General features: G+C 45.3%; 30 non-coding genes across 30 annotated transcripts; all 30 read left to right on the plus strand.

Moving 5' to 3' along the window:
• Positions 1–626: 626 nt before the first annotated feature.
• Positions 627–698, plus strand: TRNAA-UGC (transfer RNA alanine (anticodon UGC)). The gene has a single exon. It is a non-coding gene; the product is annotated as a tRNA-Ala (tRNA).
• Positions 699–977: 279 nt separating this feature from the next.
• Positions 978–1,049, plus strand: TRNAA-CGC (transfer RNA alanine (anticodon CGC)). Its single transcript has one exon. It is a non-coding gene; the product is annotated as a tRNA-Ala (tRNA).
• Positions 1,050–1,821: 772 nt separating this feature from the next.
• TRNAA-UGC (transfer RNA alanine (anticodon UGC)) lies at positions 1,822–1,893 on the plus strand. Its single transcript has one exon. It is a non-coding gene; the product is annotated as a tRNA-Ala (tRNA).
• Positions 1,894–2,172: 279 nt separating this feature from the next.
• On the plus strand, positions 2,173–2,244 carry TRNAA-CGC (transfer RNA alanine (anticodon CGC)). The gene has a single exon. It is a non-coding gene; the product is annotated as a tRNA-Ala (tRNA).
• Positions 2,245–3,016: 772 nt separating this feature from the next.
• Positions 3,017–3,088, plus strand: TRNAA-UGC (transfer RNA alanine (anticodon UGC)). The gene has a single exon. It is a non-coding gene; the product is annotated as a tRNA-Ala (tRNA).
• Positions 3,089–3,367: 279 nt separating this feature from the next.
• Positions 3,368–3,439, plus strand: TRNAA-CGC (transfer RNA alanine (anticodon CGC)). The gene has a single exon. It is a non-coding gene; the product is annotated as a tRNA-Ala (tRNA).
• A 771-nt stretch (positions 3,440–4,210) lies between these two features.
• TRNAA-UGC (transfer RNA alanine (anticodon UGC)) lies at positions 4,211–4,282 on the plus strand. The gene has a single exon. It is a non-coding gene; the product is annotated as a tRNA-Ala (tRNA).
• A 279-nt stretch (positions 4,283–4,561) lies between these two features.
• On the plus strand, positions 4,562–4,633 carry TRNAA-CGC (transfer RNA alanine (anticodon CGC)). The gene has a single exon. It is a non-coding gene; the product is annotated as a tRNA-Ala (tRNA).
• Positions 4,634–5,405: 772 nt separating this feature from the next.
• Positions 5,406–5,477, plus strand: TRNAA-UGC (transfer RNA alanine (anticodon UGC)). The gene has a single exon. It is a non-coding gene; the product is annotated as a tRNA-Ala (tRNA).
• A 279-nt stretch (positions 5,478–5,756) lies between these two features.
• Positions 5,757–5,828, plus strand: TRNAA-CGC (transfer RNA alanine (anticodon CGC)). The gene has a single exon. It is a non-coding gene; the product is annotated as a tRNA-Ala (tRNA).
• Positions 5,829–6,600: 772 nt separating this feature from the next.
• Positions 6,601–6,672, plus strand: TRNAA-UGC (transfer RNA alanine (anticodon UGC)). The gene has a single exon. It is a non-coding gene; the product is annotated as a tRNA-Ala (tRNA).
• A 279-nt stretch (positions 6,673–6,951) lies between these two features.
• Positions 6,952–7,023, plus strand: TRNAA-CGC (transfer RNA alanine (anticodon CGC)). The gene has a single exon. It is a non-coding gene; the product is annotated as a tRNA-Ala (tRNA).
• Positions 7,024–7,795: 772 nt separating this feature from the next.
• TRNAA-UGC (transfer RNA alanine (anticodon UGC)) lies at positions 7,796–7,867 on the plus strand. The gene has a single exon. It is a non-coding gene; the product is annotated as a tRNA-Ala (tRNA).
• Positions 7,868–8,146: 279 nt separating this feature from the next.
• Positions 8,147–8,218, plus strand: TRNAA-CGC (transfer RNA alanine (anticodon CGC)). The gene has a single exon. It is a non-coding gene; the product is annotated as a tRNA-Ala (tRNA).
• A 772-nt stretch (positions 8,219–8,990) lies between these two features.
• TRNAA-UGC (transfer RNA alanine (anticodon UGC)) lies at positions 8,991–9,062 on the plus strand. The gene has a single exon. It is a non-coding gene; the product is annotated as a tRNA-Ala (tRNA).
• A 279-nt stretch (positions 9,063–9,341) lies between these two features.
• On the plus strand, positions 9,342–9,413 carry TRNAA-CGC (transfer RNA alanine (anticodon CGC)). The gene has a single exon. It is a non-coding gene; the product is annotated as a tRNA-Ala (tRNA).
• Positions 9,414–10,185: 772 nt separating this feature from the next.
• On the plus strand, positions 10,186–10,257 carry TRNAA-UGC (transfer RNA alanine (anticodon UGC)). The gene has a single exon. It is a non-coding gene; the product is annotated as a tRNA-Ala (tRNA).
• Positions 10,258–10,536: 279 nt separating this feature from the next.
• TRNAA-CGC (transfer RNA alanine (anticodon CGC)) lies at positions 10,537–10,608 on the plus strand. The gene has a single exon. It is a non-coding gene; the product is annotated as a tRNA-Ala (tRNA).
• A 772-nt stretch (positions 10,609–11,380) lies between these two features.
• Positions 11,381–11,452, plus strand: TRNAA-UGC (transfer RNA alanine (anticodon UGC)). Its single transcript has one exon. It is a non-coding gene; the product is annotated as a tRNA-Ala (tRNA).
• A 279-nt stretch (positions 11,453–11,731) lies between these two features.
• On the plus strand, positions 11,732–11,803 carry TRNAA-CGC (transfer RNA alanine (anticodon CGC)). Its single transcript has one exon. It is a non-coding gene; the product is annotated as a tRNA-Ala (tRNA).
• Positions 11,804–12,575: 772 nt separating this feature from the next.
• TRNAA-UGC (transfer RNA alanine (anticodon UGC)) lies at positions 12,576–12,647 on the plus strand. Its single transcript has one exon. It is a non-coding gene; the product is annotated as a tRNA-Ala (tRNA).
• A 279-nt stretch (positions 12,648–12,926) lies between these two features.
• On the plus strand, positions 12,927–12,998 carry TRNAA-CGC (transfer RNA alanine (anticodon CGC)). The gene has a single exon. It is a non-coding gene; the product is annotated as a tRNA-Ala (tRNA).
• A 772-nt stretch (positions 12,999–13,770) lies between these two features.
• On the plus strand, positions 13,771–13,842 carry TRNAA-UGC (transfer RNA alanine (anticodon UGC)). Its single transcript has one exon. It is a non-coding gene; the product is annotated as a tRNA-Ala (tRNA).
• Positions 13,843–14,121: 279 nt separating this feature from the next.
• On the plus strand, positions 14,122–14,193 carry TRNAA-CGC (transfer RNA alanine (anticodon CGC)). The gene has a single exon. It is a non-coding gene; the product is annotated as a tRNA-Ala (tRNA).
• A 772-nt stretch (positions 14,194–14,965) lies between these two features.
• Positions 14,966–15,037, plus strand: TRNAA-UGC (transfer RNA alanine (anticodon UGC)). The gene has a single exon. It is a non-coding gene; the product is annotated as a tRNA-Ala (tRNA).
• A 279-nt stretch (positions 15,038–15,316) lies between these two features.
• TRNAA-CGC (transfer RNA alanine (anticodon CGC)) lies at positions 15,317–15,388 on the plus strand. Its single transcript has one exon. It is a non-coding gene; the product is annotated as a tRNA-Ala (tRNA).
• A 772-nt stretch (positions 15,389–16,160) lies between these two features.
• TRNAA-UGC (transfer RNA alanine (anticodon UGC)) lies at positions 16,161–16,232 on the plus strand. The gene has a single exon. It is a non-coding gene; the product is annotated as a tRNA-Ala (tRNA).
• Positions 16,233–16,511: 279 nt separating this feature from the next.
• Positions 16,512–16,583, plus strand: TRNAA-CGC (transfer RNA alanine (anticodon CGC)). The gene has a single exon. It is a non-coding gene; the product is annotated as a tRNA-Ala (tRNA).
• Positions 16,584–17,355: 772 nt separating this feature from the next.
• TRNAA-UGC (transfer RNA alanine (anticodon UGC)) lies at positions 17,356–17,427 on the plus strand. Its single transcript has one exon. It is a non-coding gene; the product is annotated as a tRNA-Ala (tRNA).
• Positions 17,428–17,706: 279 nt separating this feature from the next.
• On the plus strand, positions 17,707–17,778 carry TRNAA-CGC (transfer RNA alanine (anticodon CGC)). Its single transcript has one exon. It is a non-coding gene; the product is annotated as a tRNA-Ala (tRNA).
• Positions 17,779–18,022: the final 244 nt, after the last annotated feature.

The following is an 18,022-nucleotide window of genomic DNA, read 5'->3' on the forward strand; positions in this document are numbered from 1 at the left end:
TGGCAGGTACGGGCGTCAAGCAAGAGCATCTGTATGTCTTTTCACGCAGTAGCTTCTACCATAGCCAACACTTTCAAACGTACAACCGTTTCATTTATTCTTTTTTTGGAGAAATCTTATTGTCGCATTACAGACAGTTTGTAAAGTTTGGATTTTGAATCATCATAGCGCTAACAATTTGGTGTAGCACCTGAAGCTGATGAAAGAAACGAGCAGGCGCCTCTTGAATAGACATGTTTTAACAAAAAACAAGATGGCCGATATTGTTTATGGGAGTAGCAAGAGCATTCACTCCTTTTTCTCGGTAAGCATCTTTGCGGGACAGTCATTTCTCTGCTGTCTCGTGCCATCTGTGCTCATTTTTCCAAGCACTATTTCCACTTTTGGCTTTTACACTCCTGCCCATACTGCTTTTCTTCTGCAGTTGTTCCGTGAAATCTATGCCTCTAAGAAGGCGTTTAAGCAACGTTGGAGCTGTTGAAAACTTCCTGCTTTTAATCACTGGCAACTTGTGCAGTTCCCTGAAAATGCGTTGTTATTGCACACTGCCTTGTCGCTACATACTGTTTCCACAGTATTGGGCAATGAACCTCCTGAGAGACAGAGGCAGGGGCAGCATCAGGCCAGGGGATGTAGCTCAGTGGTAGAGCGCACGCTTTGCATGTGTGAGGCCCCGGGTTCAATCCCCGGCATCTCCATTCACATCTTTTGGATACCTGAAGAAAACCATTCTGTTTCCCATCGGCCCAACACTTCAATGTGTTTCCACCGACGGTCAATATAATCCATTCCTCAAGTCAAAAGAACAGCAAATCTTGTTTGATATGTAAAGCACAATGAGCTTCAATCCATCACCGCCTTCTCTGCCCCTGGTTAAAAAGCCCCAAAATTCACAAACTACTTATCTGCTTAATGTGCACACCTTCTGGGTCGCTTTTCAAAAATGTTTCTGGCCCCCAGCAAACAGTACCTTGTGTGGGGATGTAGCTCAGTGGTAGAGCGCACGCTTCGCATGTGTGAGGCCCCGGGTTCAATCCCCTGCATCTCCATTGGTGGATTTTGTGCACCTACTTTAAATCACTTGCTGTCCCTCACCGTGTAGAAATTTACGCAGATCTTCCGTTGAAAGGCTTCCTTTTAAAACACATTGGCCTTTGGAATTGCTGCTCACTTGACAAGTGCACTGTTGGCTTATGGCAGGTACGGGCGTCAAGCAAGAGCATCTGTATGTCTTTTCACGCAGTAGCTTCTACCATAGCCAACACTTTCAAACGTACAACCGTTTCATTTATTTCTTTTTTTGGAGAAATCTTATTGTCGCATTACAGACAGTTTGTAAAGTTTGGATTTTGAATCATCATAGCGCTAACAATTTGGTGTAGCACCTGAAGCTGATGAACGAAACGAGCAGGCGCCTCTTGAATAGACATGTTTTAACAAAAAACAAGATGGCCGATATTGTTTATGGGAGTAGCAAGAGCATTCACTCCTTTTTCTCGGTAAGCATCTTTGCGGGACAGTCATTTCTCTGCTGTCTCGTGCCATCTGTGCTCATTTTTCCAAGCACTATTTCCACTTTTGGCTTTTACACTCCTGCCCATACTGCTTTTCTTCTGCAGTTGTTCCGTGAAATCTATGCCTCTAAGAAGGCGTTTAAGCAACGTTGGAGCTGTTGAAAACTTCCTGCTTTTAATCACTGGCAACTTGTGCAGTTCCCTGAAAATGCGTTGTTATTGCACACTGCCTTGTCGCTACATACTGTTTCCACAGTATTGGGCAATGAACCTCCTGAGAGACAGAGGCAGGGGCAGCATCAGGCCAGGGGTTGTAGCTCAGTGGTAGAGCGCACGCTTTGCATGTGTGAGGCCCCGGGTTCAATCCCCGGCATCTCCATTCACATCTTTTGGATACCTGAAGAAAACCATTCTGTTTCCCATCGGCCCAACACTTCAATGTGTTTCCACCGACCGTCAATATAATCCATTCCTCAAGTCAAAAGAACAGCAAATCTTGTTTGATATGTAAAGCACAATGAGCTTCAATCCATCACCGCCTTCTCTGCCCCTGGTTAAAAAGCCCCAAAATTCACAAACTACTTATCTGCTTAATGCGCACACCTTCTGGGTCGCTTTTCAAAAATGTTTCTGGCCCCCAGCAAACAGTACCTTGTGTGGGGATGTAGCTCAGTGGTAGAGCGCACGCTTCGCATGTGTGAGGCCCTGGGTTCAATCCCCGGCATCTCCATTGGTGGATTTTGTGCACCTAGTTTAAATCACTTGCTGTCCCTCACCGTGTAGAAATTTACGCAGATCTTCCGTTGAAAGGCTTCCTTTTAAAACACATTGGCCTTTGGAATTGCTGATCACTTGACAAGTGCACTGTTGGCTTATGGCAGGTACGGGCTTCAAGCAAGAGCATCTGTATGTCTTTTCACGCAGTAGCTTCTACCATAGCCAACACTTTCAAACGTACAACCGTTTCATTTATTTCTTTTTTTGGAGAAATCTTATTGTCGCATTACAGACAGTTTGTAAAGTTTGGATTTTGAATCATCATAGCGCTAACAATTTGGTGTAGCACCTGAAGCTGATGAAAGAAACGAGCAGGCGCCTCTTGAATAGACATGTTTTAACAAAAAACAAGATGGCCGATATTGTTTATGGGAGTAGCAAGAGCATTCACTCCTTTTTCTCGGTAAGCATCTTTGCGGGACAGTCATTTCTCTGCTGTCTCGTGCCATCTGTGCTCATTTTTCCAAGCACTATTTCCACTTTTGGCTTTTACACTCCTGCCCATACTGCTTTTCTTCTGCAGTTGTTCCGTGAAATCTATGCCTCTAAGAAGGCGTTTAAGCAACGTTGGTGCTGTTGAAAACTTCCTGCTTTTAATCACTGGCAACTTGTGCAGTTCCCTGAAAATGCGTTGTTATTGCACACTGCCTTGTCGCTATATACTGTTTCCACAGTATTGGGCAATGAACCTCCTGAGAAACAGAGGCAGGGGCAGCATCAGGCCAGGGGATGTAGCTCAGTGGTAGAGCGCACGCTTTGCATGTGTGAGGCCCCGGGTTCAATCCCCGGCATCTCCATTCACATCTTTTGGATACCTGAAGAAAACCATTCTGTTTCCCATCGGCCCAACACTTCAATGTGTTTCCACCGACGGTCAATATAATCCATTCCTCAAGTCAAAAGAACAGCAAATCTTGTTTCATATGTAAAGCACAATGAGCTTCAATCCATCACCGCCTTCTCTGCCCCTGGTTAAAAAGCCCCAAAATTCACAAACTACTTATCTGCTTAATGCGCACACCTTCTGGGTCGCTTTTCAAAAATGTTTCTGGCCCCCAGCAAACAGTACCTTGTGTGGGGATGTAGCTCAGTGGTAGAGCGCACGCTTCGCATGTGTGAGGCCCCGGGTTCAATCCCCGGCATCTCCATTGGTGGATTTTGTGCACCTAGTTTAAATCACTTGCTGTCCCTCACCGTGTAGAAATTTACGCAGATCATCCGTTGAAAGGTTTCCTTTTAAAACACATTGGCCTTTGGAATTGCTGCTCACTTGACAAGTGCACTGTTGGCTTATGGCAGGTACGGGCGTCAAGCAAGAGCATCTGTATGTCTTTTCACGCAGTAGCTTCTACCATAGCCAACACTTTCAAACGTACAACCGTTTCATTTATTCTTTTTTTGGAGAAATCTTATTGTCGCATTACAGACAGTTTGTAAAGTTTGGATTTTGAATCATCATAGCGCTAACAATTTGGTGTAGCACCTGAAGCTGATGAAAGAAACGAGCAGGCGCCTCTTGAATAGACATGTTTTAACAAAAAACAAGATGGCCGATATTGTTTATGGGAGTAGCAAGAGCATTCACTCCTTTTTCTCGGTAAGCATCTTTGCGGGACAGTCATTTCTCTGCTGTCTCGTGCCATCTGTGCTCATTTTTCCAAGCACTATTTCCACTTTTGGCTTTTACACTCCTGCCCATACTGCTTTTCTTCTGCAGTTGTTCCGTGAAATCTATGCCTCTAAGAAGGCGTTTAAGCAACGTTGGAGCTGTTGAAAACTTCCTGCTTTTAATCACTGGCAACTTGTGCAGTTCCCTGAAAATGCGTTGTTATTGCACACTGCCTTGTCGCTACATACTGTTTCCACAGTATTGGGCAATGAACCTCCTGAGAGACAGAGGCAGGGGCAGCATCAGGCCAGGGGATGTAGCTCAGTGGTAGAGCGCACGCTTTGCATGTGTGAGGCCCCGGGTTCAATCCCCGGCATCTCCATTCACATCTTTTGGATACCTGAAGAAAACCATTCTGTTTCCCATCGGCCCAACACTTCAATGTGTTTCCACCGACGGTCAATATAATCCATTCCTCAAGTCAAAAGAACAGCAAATCTTGTTTGATATGTAAAGCACAATGAGCTTCAATCCATCACCGCCTTCTCTGCCCCTGGTTAAAAAGCCCCAAAATTCACAAACTACTTATCTGCTTAATGTGCACACCTTCTGGGTCGCTTTTCAAAAATGTTTCTGGCCCCCAGCAAACAGTACCTTGTGTGGGGATGTAGCTCAGTGGTAGAGCGCACGCTTCGCATGTGTGAGGCCCCGGGTTCAATCCCCGGCATCTCCATTGGTGGATTTTGTGCACCTACTTTAAATCACTTGCTGTCCCTCACCGTGTAGAAATTTACGCAGATCTTCCGTTGAAAGGCTTCCTTTTAAAACACATTGGCCTTTGGAATTGCTGCTCACTTGACAAGTGCACTGTTGGCTTATGGCAGGTACGGGCGTCAAGCAAGAGCATCTGTATGTCTTTTCACGCAGTAGCTTCTACCATAGCCAACACTTTCAAACGTACAACCGTTTCATTTATTTCTTTTTTTGGAGAAATCTTATTGTCGCATTACAGACAGTTTGTAAAGTTTGGATTTTGAATCATCATAGCGCTAACAATTTGGTGTAGCACCTGAAGCTGATGAACGAAACGAGCAGGCGCCTCTTGAATAGACATGTTTTAACAAAAAACAAGATGGCCGATATTGTTTATGGGAGTAGCAAGAGCATTCACTCCTTTTTCTCGGTAAGCATCTTTGCGGGACAGTCATTTCTCTGCTGTCTCGTGCCATCTGTGCTCATTTTTCCAAGCACTATTTCCACTTTTGGCTTTTACACTCCTGCCCATACTGCTTTTCTTCTGCAGTTGTTCTGTGAAATCTATGCCTCTAAGAAGGCGTTTAAGCAACGTTGGAGCTGTTGAAAACTTCCTGCTTTTAATCACTGGCAACTTGTGCAGTTCCCTGAAAATGCGTTGTTATTGCACACTGCCTTGTCGCTACATACTGTTTCCACAGTATTGGGCAATGAACCTCCTGAGAGACAGAGGCAGGGGCAGCATCAGGCCAGGGGTTGTAGCTCAGTGGTAGAGCGCACGCTTTGCATGTGTGAGGCCCCGGGTTCAATCCCCGGCATCTCCATTCACATCTTTTGGATACCTGAAGAAAACCATTCTGTTTCCCATCGGCCCAACACTTCAATGTGTTTCCACCGACCGTCAATATAATCCATTCCTCAAGTCAAAAGAACAGCAAATCTTGTTTGATATGTAAAGCACAATGAGCTTCAATCCATCACCGCCTTCTCTGCCCCTGGTTAAAAAGCCCCAAAATTCACAAACTACTTATCTGCTTAATGCGCACACCTTCTGGGTCGCTTTTCAAAAATGTTTCTGGCCCCCAGCAAACAGTACCTTGTGTGGGGATGTAGCTCAGTGGTAGAGCGCACGCTTCGCATGTGTGAGGCCCTGGGTTCAATCCCCGGCATCTCCATTGGTGGATTTTGTGCACCTAGTTTAAATCACTTGCTGTCCCTCACCGTGTAGAAATTTACGCAGATCTTCCGTTGAAAGGCTTCCTTTTAAAACACATTGGCCTTTGGAATTGCTGATCACTTGACAAGTGCACTGTTGGCTTATGGCAGGTACGGGCTTCAAGCAAGAGCATCTGTATGTCTTTTCACGCAGTAGCTTCTACCATAGCCAACACTTTCAAACGTACAACCGTTTCATTTATTTCTTTTTTTGGAGAAATCTTATTGTCGCATTACAGACAGTTTGTAAAGTTTGGATTTTGAATCATCATAGCGCTAACAATTTGGTGTAGCACCTGAAGCTGATGAAAGAAACGAGCAGGCGCCTCTTGAATAGACATGTTTTAACAAAAAACAAGATGGCCGATATTGTTTATGGGAGTAGCAAGAGCATTCACTCCTTTTTCTCGGTAAGCATCTTTGCGGGACAGTCATTTCTCTGCTGTCTCGTGCCATCTGTGCTCATTTTTCCAAGCACTATTTCCACTTTTGGCTTTTACACTCCTGCCCATACTGCTTTTCTTCTGCAGTTGTTCCGTGAAATCTATGCCTCTAAGAAGGCGTTTAAGCAACGTTGGAGCTGTTGAAAACTTCCTGCTTTTAATCACTGGCAACTTGTGCAGTTCCCTGAAAATGCGTTGTTATTGCACACTGCCTTGTCGCTACATACTGTTTCCACAGTATTGGGCAATGAACCTCCTGAGAGACAGAGGCAGGGGCAGCATCAGGCCAGGGGATGTAGCTCAGTGGTAGAGCACACGCTTTGCATGTGTGAGGCCCCGGGTTCAATCCCCGGCATCTCCATTCACATCTTTTGGATACCTGAAGAAAACCATTCTGTTTCCCATCGGCCCAACACTTCAATGTGTTTCCACCGACGGTCAATATAATCCATTCCTCAAGTCAAAAGAACAGCAAATCTTGTTTGATATGTAAAGCACAATGAGCTTCAATCCATCACCGCTTTCTCTGCCCCTGGTTAAAAAGCCCCAAAATTCACAAACTACTTATCTGCTTAATGCGCACACCTTCTGGGTCGCTTTTCAAAAATGTTTCTGGCCCCCAGCAAACAGTACCTTGTGTGGGGATGTAGCTCAGTGGTAGAGCGCACGCTTCGCATGTGTGAGGCCCCAGGTTCAATCCCCGGCATCTCCATTGGTGGATTTTGTGCACCTAGTTTAAATCACTTGCTGTCCCTCACCGTGTAGAAATTTACGCAGATCTTCCGTTGAAAGGCTTCCTTTTAAAACACATTGGCCTTTGGAATTGCTGCTCACTTGACAAGTGCACTGTTGGCTTATGGCAGGTACGGGCGTCAAGCAAGAGCATCTGTATGTCTTTTCACGCAGTAGCTTCTACCATAGCCAACACTTTCAAACGTACAACCGTTTCATTTATTTCTTTTTTTGGAGAAATCTTATTGTCGCATTACAGACAGTTTGTAAAGTTTGGATTTTGAATCATCATAGCGCTAACAATTTGGTGTAGCACCTGAAGCTGATGAAAGAAACGAGCAGGCGCCTCTTGAATAGACATGTTTTAACAAAAAACAAGATGGCCGATATTGTTTATGGGAGTAGCAAGAGCATTCACTCCTTTTTCTCGGTAAGCATCTTTGCGGGACAGTCATTTCTCTGCTGTCTCGTGCCATCTGTGCTCATTTTTCCAAGCACTATTTCCACTTTTGGCTTTTACACTCCTGCCCATACTGCTTTTCTTCTGCAGTTGTTCCGTGAAATCTATGCCTCTAAGAAGGCGTTTAAGCAACGTTGGAGCTGTTGAAAACGTCCTGCTTTTAATCACTGGCAACTTGTGCAGTTCCCTGAAAATGCGTTGTTATTGCACACTGCCTTGTCGCTACATACTGTTTCCACAGTATTGGGCAATGAACCTCCTGAGAGACAGAGGCAGGGGCAGCATCAGGCCAGGGGATGTAGCTCAGTGGTAGAGCGCACGCTTTGCATGTGTGAGGCCCCGGGTTCAATCCCCGGCATCTCCATTCACGTCTTTTGGATACCTGAAGAAAACCATTCTGTTTCCCATCGGCCCAACACTTCAATGTGTTTCCACCGACGGTCAATATAATCCATTCCTCAAGTCAAAAGAACAGCAAATCTTGTTTGATATGTAAAGCACAATGAGCTTCAATCCATCACCGCCTTCTCTGCCCCTGGTTAAAAAGCCCCAAAATTCACAAACTACTTATCTGCTTAATGCGCACACCTTCTGGGTCGCTTTTCAAAAATGTTTCTGGCCCCCAGCAAACAGTACCTTGTGTGGGGATGTAGCTCAGTGGTAGAGCGCACGCTTCGCATGTGTGAAGCCCCGGGTTCAATCTCCGGCATCTCCATTGGTGGATTTTGTGCACCTAGTTTAAATCACTTGCTGTCCCTCACCGTGTAGAAATTTACGCAGATCTTCCGTTGAAAGGCTTCCTTTTAAAACACATTGGCCTTTGGAATTGCTGCTCACTTGACAAGTGCACTGTTGGCTTATGGCAGGTACGGGCGTCAAGCAAGAGCATCTGTATGTCTTTTCACGCAGTAGCTTCTACCATAGCCAACACTTTCAAACGTACAACCGTTTCATTTATTTCTTTTTTTGGAGAAATCTTATTGTCGCATTACAGACAGTTTGTAAAGTTTGGATTTTGAATCATCATAGCGCTAACAATTTGGTGTAGCACCTGAAGCTGATGAAAGAAACGAGCAGGCGCCTCTTGAATAGACATGTTTTAACAAAAAACAAGATGGCCGATATTGTTTATGGGAGTAGCAAGAGCATTCACTCCTTTTTCTCGGTAAGCATCTTTGCGGGACAGTCATTTCTCTGCTGTCTCGTGCCATCTGTGCTCATTTTTCCAAGCACTATTTCCACTTTTGGCTTTTACACTCCTGCCCATACTGCTTTTCTTCTGCAGTTGTTCCGTGAAATCTATGCCTCTGAGAAGGCGTTTAAGCAACGTTGGAGCTGTTGAAAACGTCCTGCTTTTAATCACTGGCAACTTGTGCAGTTCCCTGAAAATGCGTTGTTATTGCACACTGCCTTGTCGCTACATACTGTTTCCACAGTATTGGGCAATGAACCTCCTGAGAGACAGAGGCAGGGGCAGCATCAGGCCAGGGGATGTAGCTCAGTGGTAGAGCGCACGCTTTGCATGTGTGAGGCCCCGGGTTCAATCCCCGGCATCTCCATTCACATCTTTTGGATACCTGAAGAAAACCATTCTGTTTCCCATCGGCCCAACACTTCAATGTGTTTCCACCGACGGTCAATATAATCCATTCCTCAAGTCAAAAGAACAGCAAATCTTGTTTGATATGTAAAGCACAATGAGCTTCAATCCATCACCGCCTTCTCTGCCCCTGGTTAAAAAGCCCCAAAATTCACAAACTACTTATCTGCTTAATGCGCACACCTTCTGGGTCGCTTTTCAAAAATGTTTCTGGCCCCCAGCAAACAGTACCTTGTGTGGGGATGTAGCTCAGTGGTAGAGCGCACGCTTCGCATGTGTGAGGCCCCGGGTTCAATCCCCGGCATCTCCATTGGTGGATTTTGTGCACCTAGTTTAAATCACTTGCTGTCCCTCACCGTGTAGAAATTTACGCAGATCTTCCGTTGAAAGGCTTCCTTTTAAAACACATTGGCCTTTGGAATTGCTGCTCACTTGACAAGTGCACTGTTGGCTTATGGCAGGTACGGGCGTCAAGCAAGAGCATCTGTATGTCTTTTCACGCAGTAGCTTCTACCATAGCCAACACTTTCAAACGTACAACCGTTTCATTTATTTCTTTTTTTGGAGAAATCTTATTGTCGCATTACAGACAGTTTGTAAAGTTTGGATTTTGAATCATCATAGCGCTAACAATTTGGTGTAGCACCTGAAGCTGATGAAAGAAACGAGCAGGCGCCTCTTGAATAGACATGTTTTAACAAAAAACAAGATGGCCGATATTGTTTATGGGAGTAGCAAGAGCATTCACTCCTTTTTCTCGGTAAGCATCTTTGCGGGACAGTCATTTCTCTGCTGTCTCGTGCCATCTGTGCTCATTTTTCCAAGCACTATTTCCACTTTTGGCTTTTACACTCCTGCCCATACTGCTTTTCTTCTGCAGTTGTTCCGTGAAATCTATGCCTCTAAGAAGGCGTTTAAGCAACGTTGGAGCTGTTGAAAACGTCCTGCTTTTAATCACTGGCAACTTGTGCAGTTCCCTGAAAATGCGTTGTTATTGCACACTGCCTTGTCGCTACATACTGTTTCCACAGTATTGGGCAATGAACCTCCTGAGAGACAGAGGCAGGGGCAGCATCAGGCCAGGGGATGTAGCTCAGTGGTAGAGCGCACGCTTTGCATGTGTGAGGCCCCGGGTTCAATCCCCGGCATCTCCATTCACATCTTTTGGATACCTGAAGAAAACCATTCTGTTTCCCATCGGCCCAACACTTCAATGTGTTTCCACCGACGGTCAATATAATCCATTCCTCAAGTCAAAAGAACAGCAAATCTTGTTTGATATGTAAAGCACAATGAGCTTCAATCCATCACCGCCTTCTCTGCCCCTGGTTAAAAAGCCCCAAAATTCACAAACTACTTATCTGCTTAATGCGCACACCTTCTGGGTCGCTTTTCAAAAATGTTTCTGGCCCCCAGCAAACAGTACCTTGTGTGGGGATGTAGCTCAGTGGTAGAGCGCACGCTTCGCATGTGTGAGGCCCCGGGTTCAATCTCCGGCATCTCCATTGGTGGATTTTGTGCACCTAGTTTAAATCACTTGCTGTCCCTCACCGTGTAGAAATTTACGCAGATCTTCCGTTGAAAGGCTTCCTTTTAAAACACATTGGCCTTTGGAATTGCTGCTCACTTGACAAGTGCACTGTTGGCTTATGGCAGGTACGGGCGTCAAGCAAGAGCATCTGTATGTCTTTTCACGCAGTAGCTTCTACCATAGCCAACACTTTCAAACGTACAACCGTTTCATTTATTTCTTTTTTTGGAGAAATCTTATTGTCGCATTACAGACAGTTTGTAAAGTTTGGATTTTGAATCATCATAGCGCTAACAATTTGGTGTAGCACCTGAAGCTGATGAAAGAAACGAGCAGGCGCCTCTTGAATAGACATGTTTTAACAAAAAACAAGATGGCCGATATTGTTTATGGGAGTAGCAAGAGCATTCACTCCTTTTTCTCGGTAAGCATCTTTGCGGGACAGTCATTTCTCTGCTGTCTCGTGCCATCTGTGCTCATTTTTCCAAGCACTATTTCCACTTTTGGCTTTTACACTCCTGCCCATACTGCTTTTCTTCTGCAGTTGTTCCGTGAAATCTATGCCTCTAAGAAGGCGTTTAAGCAACGTTGGAGCTGTTGAAAACGTCCTGCTTTTAATCACTGGCAACTTGTGCAGTTCCCTGAAAATGCGTTGTTATTGCACACTGCCTTGTCGCTACATACTGTTTCCACAGTATTGGGCAATGAACCTCCTGAGAGACAGAGGCAGGGGCAGCATCAGGCCAGGGGATGTAGCTCAGTGGTAGAGCGCACGCTTTGCATGTGTGAGGCCCCGGGTTCAATCCCCGGCATCTCCATTCACATCTTTTGGATACCTGAAGAAAACCATTCTGTTTCCCATCGGCCCAACACTTCAATGTGTTTCCACCGACGGTCAATATAATCCATTCCTCAAGTCAAAAGAACAGCAAATCTTGTTTGATATGTAAAGCACAATGAGCTTCAATCCATCACCGCCTTCTCTGCCCCTGGTTAAAAAGCCCCAAAATTCACAAACTACTTATCTGCTTAATGCGCACACCTTCTGGGTCGCTTTTCAAAAATGTTTCTGGCCCCCAGCAAACAGTACCTTGTGTGGGGATGTAGCTCAGTGGTAGAGCGCACGCTTCGCATGTGTGAGGCCCCGGGTTCAATCCCCGGCATCTCCATTGGTGGATTTTGTGCACCTAGTTTAAATCACTTGCTGTCCCTCACCGTGTAGAAATTTACGCAGATCTTCCGTTGAAAGGCTTCCTTTTAAAACACATTGGCCTTTGGAATTGCTGCTCACTTGACAAGTGCACTGTTGGCTTATGGCAGGTACGGGCTTCAAGCAAGAGCATCTGTATGTCTTTTCACGCAGTAGCTTCTACCATAGCCAACACTTTCAAACGTACAACCGTTTCATTTATTTCTTTTTTTGGAGAAATCTTATTGTCGCATTACAGACAGTTTGTAAAGTTTGGATTTTGAATCATCATAGCGCTAACAATTTGGTGTAGCACCTGAAGCTGATGAAAGAAACGAGCAGGCGCCTCTTGAATAGACATGTTTTAACAAAAAACAAGATGGCCGATATTGTTTATGGGAGTAGCAAGAGCATTCACTCCTTTTTCTCGGTAAGCATCTTTGCGGGACAGTCATTTCTCTGCTGTCTCGTGCCATCTGTGCTCATTTTTCCAAGCACTATTTCCACTTTTGGCTTTTACACTCCTGCCCATACTGCTTTTCTTCTGCAGTTGTTCCGTGAAATCTATGCCTCTAAGAAGGCGTTTAAGCAACGTTGGAGCTGTTGAAAACGTCCTGCTTTTAATCACTGGCAACTTGTGCAGTTCCCTGAAAAAGCGTTGTTATTGCACACTGCCTTGTCGCTACATACTGTTTCCACAGTATTGGGCAATGAACCTCCTGAGAGACAGAGGCAGGGGCAGCATCAGGCCAGGGGATGTAGCTCAGTGGTAGAGCGCACGCTTTGCATGTGTGAGGCCCCGGGTTCAATCCCCGGCATCTCCATTCACATCTTTTGGATACCTGAAGAAAACCATTCTGTTTCCCATCGGCCCAACACTTCAATGTGTTTCCACCGACGGTCAATATAATCCATTCCTCAAGTCAAAAGAACAGCAAATCTTGTTTGATATGTAAAGCACAATGAGCTTCAATCCATCACCGCCTTCTCTGCCCCTGGTTAAAAAGCCCCAAAATTCACAAACTACTTATCTGCTTAATGCGCACACCTTCTGGGTCGCTTTTCAAAAATGTTTCTGGCCCCCAGCAAACAGTACCTTGTGTGGGGATGTAGCTCAGTGGTAGAGCGCACGCTTCGCATGTGTGAGGCCCCGGGTTCAATCCCCGGCATCTCCATTGGTGGATTTTGTGCACCTAGTTTAAATCACTTGCTGTCCCTCACCGTGTAGAAATTTACGCAGATCTTCCGTTGAAAGGCTTCCTTTTAAAACACATTGGCCTTTGGAATTGCTGCTCACTTGACAAGTGCACTGTTGGCTTATGGCAGGTACGGGCTTCAAGCAAGAGCATCTGTATGTCTTTTCACGCAGTAGCTTCTACCATAGCCAACACTTTCAAACGTACAACCGTTTCATTTATTTCTTTTTTTGGAGAAATCTTATTGTCGCATTACAGACAGTTTGTAAAGTTTGGATTTTGAATCATCATAGCGCTAACAATTTGGTGTAGCACCTGAAGCTGATGAAAGAAACGAGCAGGCGCCTCTTGAATAGACATGTTTTAACAAAAAACAAGATGGCCGATATTGTTTATGGGAGTAGCAAGAGCATTCACTCCTTTTTCTCGGTAAGCATCTTTGCGGGACAGTCATTTCTCTGCTGTCTCGTGCCATCTGTGCTCATTTTTCCAAGCACTATTTCCACTTTTGGCTTTTACACTCCTGCCCATACTGCTTTTCTTCTGCAGTTGTTCCGTGAAATCTATGCCTCTAAGAAGGCGTTTAAGCAACGTTGGAGCTGTTGAAAACGTCCTGCTTTTAATCACTGGCAACTTGTGCAGTTCCCTGAAAATGCGTTGTTATTGCACACTGCCTTGTCGCTACATACTGTTTCCACAGTATTGGGCAATGAACCTCCTGAGAGACAGAGGCAGGGGCAGCATCAGGCCAGGGGATGTAGCTCAGTGGTAGAGCGCACGCTTTGCATGTGTGAGGCCCCGGGTTCAATCCCCGGCATCTCCATTCACATCTTTTGGATACCTGAAGAAAACCATTCTGTTTCCCATCGGCCCAACACTTCAATGTGTTTCCACCGACGGTCAATATAATCCATTCCTCAAGTCAAAAGAACAGCAAATCTTGTTTGATATGTAAAGCACAATGAGCTTCAATCCATCACCGCCTTCTCTGCCCCTGGTTAAAAAGCCCCAAAATTCACAAACTACTTATCTGCTTAATGCGCACACCTTCTGGGTCGCTTTTCAAAAATGTTTCTGGCCCCCAGCAAACAGTACCTTGTGTGGGGATGTAGCTCAGTGGTAGAGCGCACGCTTCGCATGTGTGAGGCCCCGGGTTCAATCCCCGGCATCTCCATTGGTGGATTTTGTGCCCCTAGTTTAAATCACTTGCTGTCCCTCACCGTGTAGAAATTTACGCAGATCTTCCGTTGAAAGGCTTCCTTTTAAAACACATTGGCCTTTGGAATTGCTGCTCACTTGACAAGTGCACTGTTGGCTTATGGCAGGTACGGGCGTCAAGCAAGAGCATCTGTATGTCTTTTCACGCAGTAGCTTCTACCATAGCCAACACTTTCAAACGTACAACCGTTTCATTTATTTCTTTTTTTGGAGAAATCTTATTGTCGCATTACAGACAGTTTGTAAAGTTTGGATTTTGAATCATCATAGCGCTAACAATTTGGTGTAGCACCTGAAGCTGATGAAAGAAACGAGCAGGCGCCTCTTGAATAGACATGTTTTAACAAAAAACAAGATGGCCGATATTGTTTATGGGAGTAGCAAGAGCATTCACTCCTTTTTCTCGGTAAGCATCTTTGCGGGACAGTCATTTCTCTGCTGTCTCGTGCCATCTGTGCTCATTTTTCCAAGCACTATTTCCACTTTTGGCTTTTACACTCCTGCCCATACTGCTTTTCTTCTGCAGTTGTTCCGTGAAATCTATGCCTCTAAGAAGGCGTTTAAGCAACGTTGGAGCTGTTGAAAACTTCCTGCTTTTAATCACTGGCAACTTGTGCAGTTCCCTGAAAATGCGTTGTTATTGCACACTGCCTTGTCGCTACATACTGTTTCCACAGTATTGGGCAATGAACCTCCTGAGAGACAGAGGCAGGGGCAGCATCAGGCCAGGGGATGTAGCTCAGTGGTAGAGCGCACGCTTTGCATGTGTGAGGCCCCGGGTTCAATCCCCGGCATCTCCATTCACATCTTTTGGATACCTGAAGAAAACCATTCTGTTTCCCATCGGCCCAACACTTCAATGTGTTTCCACCGACGGTCAATATAATCCATTCCTCAAGTCAAAAGAACAGCAAATCTTGTTTGATATGTAAAGCACAATGAGCTTCAATCCATCACCGCCTTCTCTGCCCCTGGTTAAAAAGCCCCAAAATTCACAAACTACTTATCTGCTTAATGCGCACACCTTCTGGGTCGCTTTTCAAAAATGTTTCTGGCCCCCAGCAAACAGTACCTTGTGTGGGGATGTAGCTCAGTGGTAGAGCGCACGCTTCGCATGTGTGAGGCCCCGGGTTCAATCCCCGGCATCTCCATTGGTGGATTTTGTGCACCTAGTTTAAATCACTTGCTGTCCCTCACCGTGTAGAAATTTACGCAGATCTTCCGTTGAAAGGCTTCCTTTTAAAACACATTGGCCTTTGGAATTGCTGCTCACTTGACAAGTGCACTGTTGGCTTATGGCAGGTACGGGCGTCAAGCAAGAGCATCTGTATGTCTTTTCACGCAGTAGCTTCTACCATAGCCAACACTTTCAAACGTACAACCGTTTCATTTATTTCTTTTTTTGGAGAAATCTTATTGTCGCATTACAGACAGTTTGTAAAGTTTGGATTTTGAATCATCATAGCGCTAACAATTTGGTGTAGCACCTGAAGCTGATGAAAGAAACGAGCAGGCGCCTCTTGAATAGACATGTTTTAACAAAAAACAAGATGGCCGATATTGTTTATGGGAGTAGCAAGAGCATTCACTCCTTTTTCTCGGTAAGCATCTTTGCGGGACAGTCATTTCTCTGCTGTCTCGTGCCATCTGTGCTCATTTTTCCAAGCACTATTTCCACTTTTGGCTTTTACACTCCTGCCCATACTGCTTTTCTTCTGCAGTTGTTCCGTGAAATCGATGCCTCTAAGAAGGCGTTTAAGCAACGTTGGAGCTGTTGAAAACGTCCTGCTTTTAATCACTGGCAACTTGTGCAGTTCCCTGAAAATGCGTTGTTATTGCACACTGCCTTGTCGCTACATACTGTTTCCACAGTATTGGGCAATGAACCTCCTGAGAAACAGAGGCAGGAGCAGCATCAGGCCAGGGGATGTAGCTCAGTGGTAGAGCGCACGCTTTGCATGTGTGAGGCCCCGGGTTCAATCCCCGGCATCTCCATTCACATCTTTTGGATACCTGAAGAAAACCATTCTGTTTCCCATCGGCCCAACACTTCAATGTGTTTCCACCGACGGTCAATATAATCCATTCCTCAAGTCAAAAGAACAGCAAATCTTGTTTGATATGTAAAGCACAATGAGCTTCAATCCATCACCGCCTTCTCTGCCCCTGGTTAAAAAGCCCCAAAATTCACAAACTACTTATCTGCTTAATGCGCACACCTTCTGGGTCGCTTTTCAAAAATGTTTCTGGCCCCCAGCAAACAGTACCTTGTGTGGGGATGTAGCTCAGTGGTAGAGCGCACGCTTCGCATGTGTGAGGCCCCGGGTTCAATCCCCGGCATCTCCATTGGTGGATTTTGTGCACCTAGTTTAAATCACTTGCTGTCCCTCACCGTGTAGAAATTTACGCAGATCTTCCGTTGAAAGGCTTCCTTTTAAAACACATTGGCCTTTGGAATTGCTGCTCACTTGACAAGTGCACTGTTGGCTTATGGCAGGTACGGGCGTCAAGCAAGAGCATCTGTATGTCTTTTCACGCAGTAGCTTCTACCATAGCCAACACTTTCAAACGTACAACCGTTTCATTTATTTCTTTTTTTGGAGAAATCTTATTGTCGCATTACAGACAGTTTGTAAAGTTTGGATTTTGAATCATCATAGCGCTAACAATTTGGTGTAGCACCTGAAGCTGATGAAAGAAACGAGCAGGCGCCTCTTGAATAGACATGTTTTAACAAAAAACAAGATGGCCGATATTGTTTATGGGAGTAGCAAGAGCATTCACTCCTTTTTCTCGGTAAGCATCTTTGCGGGACAGTCATTTCTCTGCTGTCTCGTGCCATCTGTGCTCATTTTTCCAAGCACTATTTCCACTTTTGGCTTTTACACTCCTGCCCATACTGCTTTTCTTCTGCAGTTGTTCCGTGAAATCGATGCCTCTAAGAAGGCGTTTAAGCAACGTTGGAGCTGTTGAAAACGTCCTGCTTTTAATCACTGGCAACTTGTGCAGTTCCCTGAAAATGCGTTGTTATTGCACACTGCCTTGTCGCTACATACTGTTTCCACAGTATTGGGCAATGAACCTCCTGAGAAACAGAGGCAGGAGCAGCATCAGGCCAGGGGATGTAGCTCAGTGGTAGAGCGCACGCTTTGCATGTGTGAGGCCCCGGGTTCAATCCCCGGCATCTCCATTCACATCTTTTGGATACCTGAAGAAAACCATTCTGTTTCCCATCGGCCCAACACTTCAATGTGTTTCCACCGACGGTCAATATAATCCATTCCTCAAGTCAAAAGAACAGCAAATCTTGTTTGATATGTAAAGCACAATGAGCTTCAATCCATCACCGCCTTCTCTGCCCCTGGTTAAAAAGCCCCAAAATTCACAAACTACTTATCTGCTTAATGCGCACACCTTCTGGGTCGCTTTTCAAAAATGTTTCTGGCCCCCAGCAAACAGTACCTTGTGTGGGGATGTAGCTCAGTGGTAGAGCGCACGCTTCGCATGTGTGAGGCCCCGGGTTCAATCCCCGGCATCTCCATTGGTGGATTTTGTGCCCCTAGTTTAAATCACTTGCTGTCCCTCACCGTGTAGAAATTTACGCAGATCTTCCGTTGAAAGGCTTCCTTTTAAAACACATTGGCCTTTGGAATTGCTGCTCACTTGACAAGTGCACTGTTGGCTTATGGCAGGTACGGGCGTCAAGCAAGAGCATCTGTATGTCTTTTCACGCAGTAGCTTCTACCATAGCCAACACTTTCAAACGTACAACCGTTTCATTTATT

This window comes from Engystomops pustulosus, chromosome 1 (assembly GCF_040894005.1).
Source record: "Engystomops pustulosus chromosome 1, aEngPut4.maternal, whole genome shotgun sequence".
NCBI lineage: Eukaryota > Metazoa > Chordata > Amphibia > Anura > Leptodactylidae > Engystomops > Engystomops pustulosus.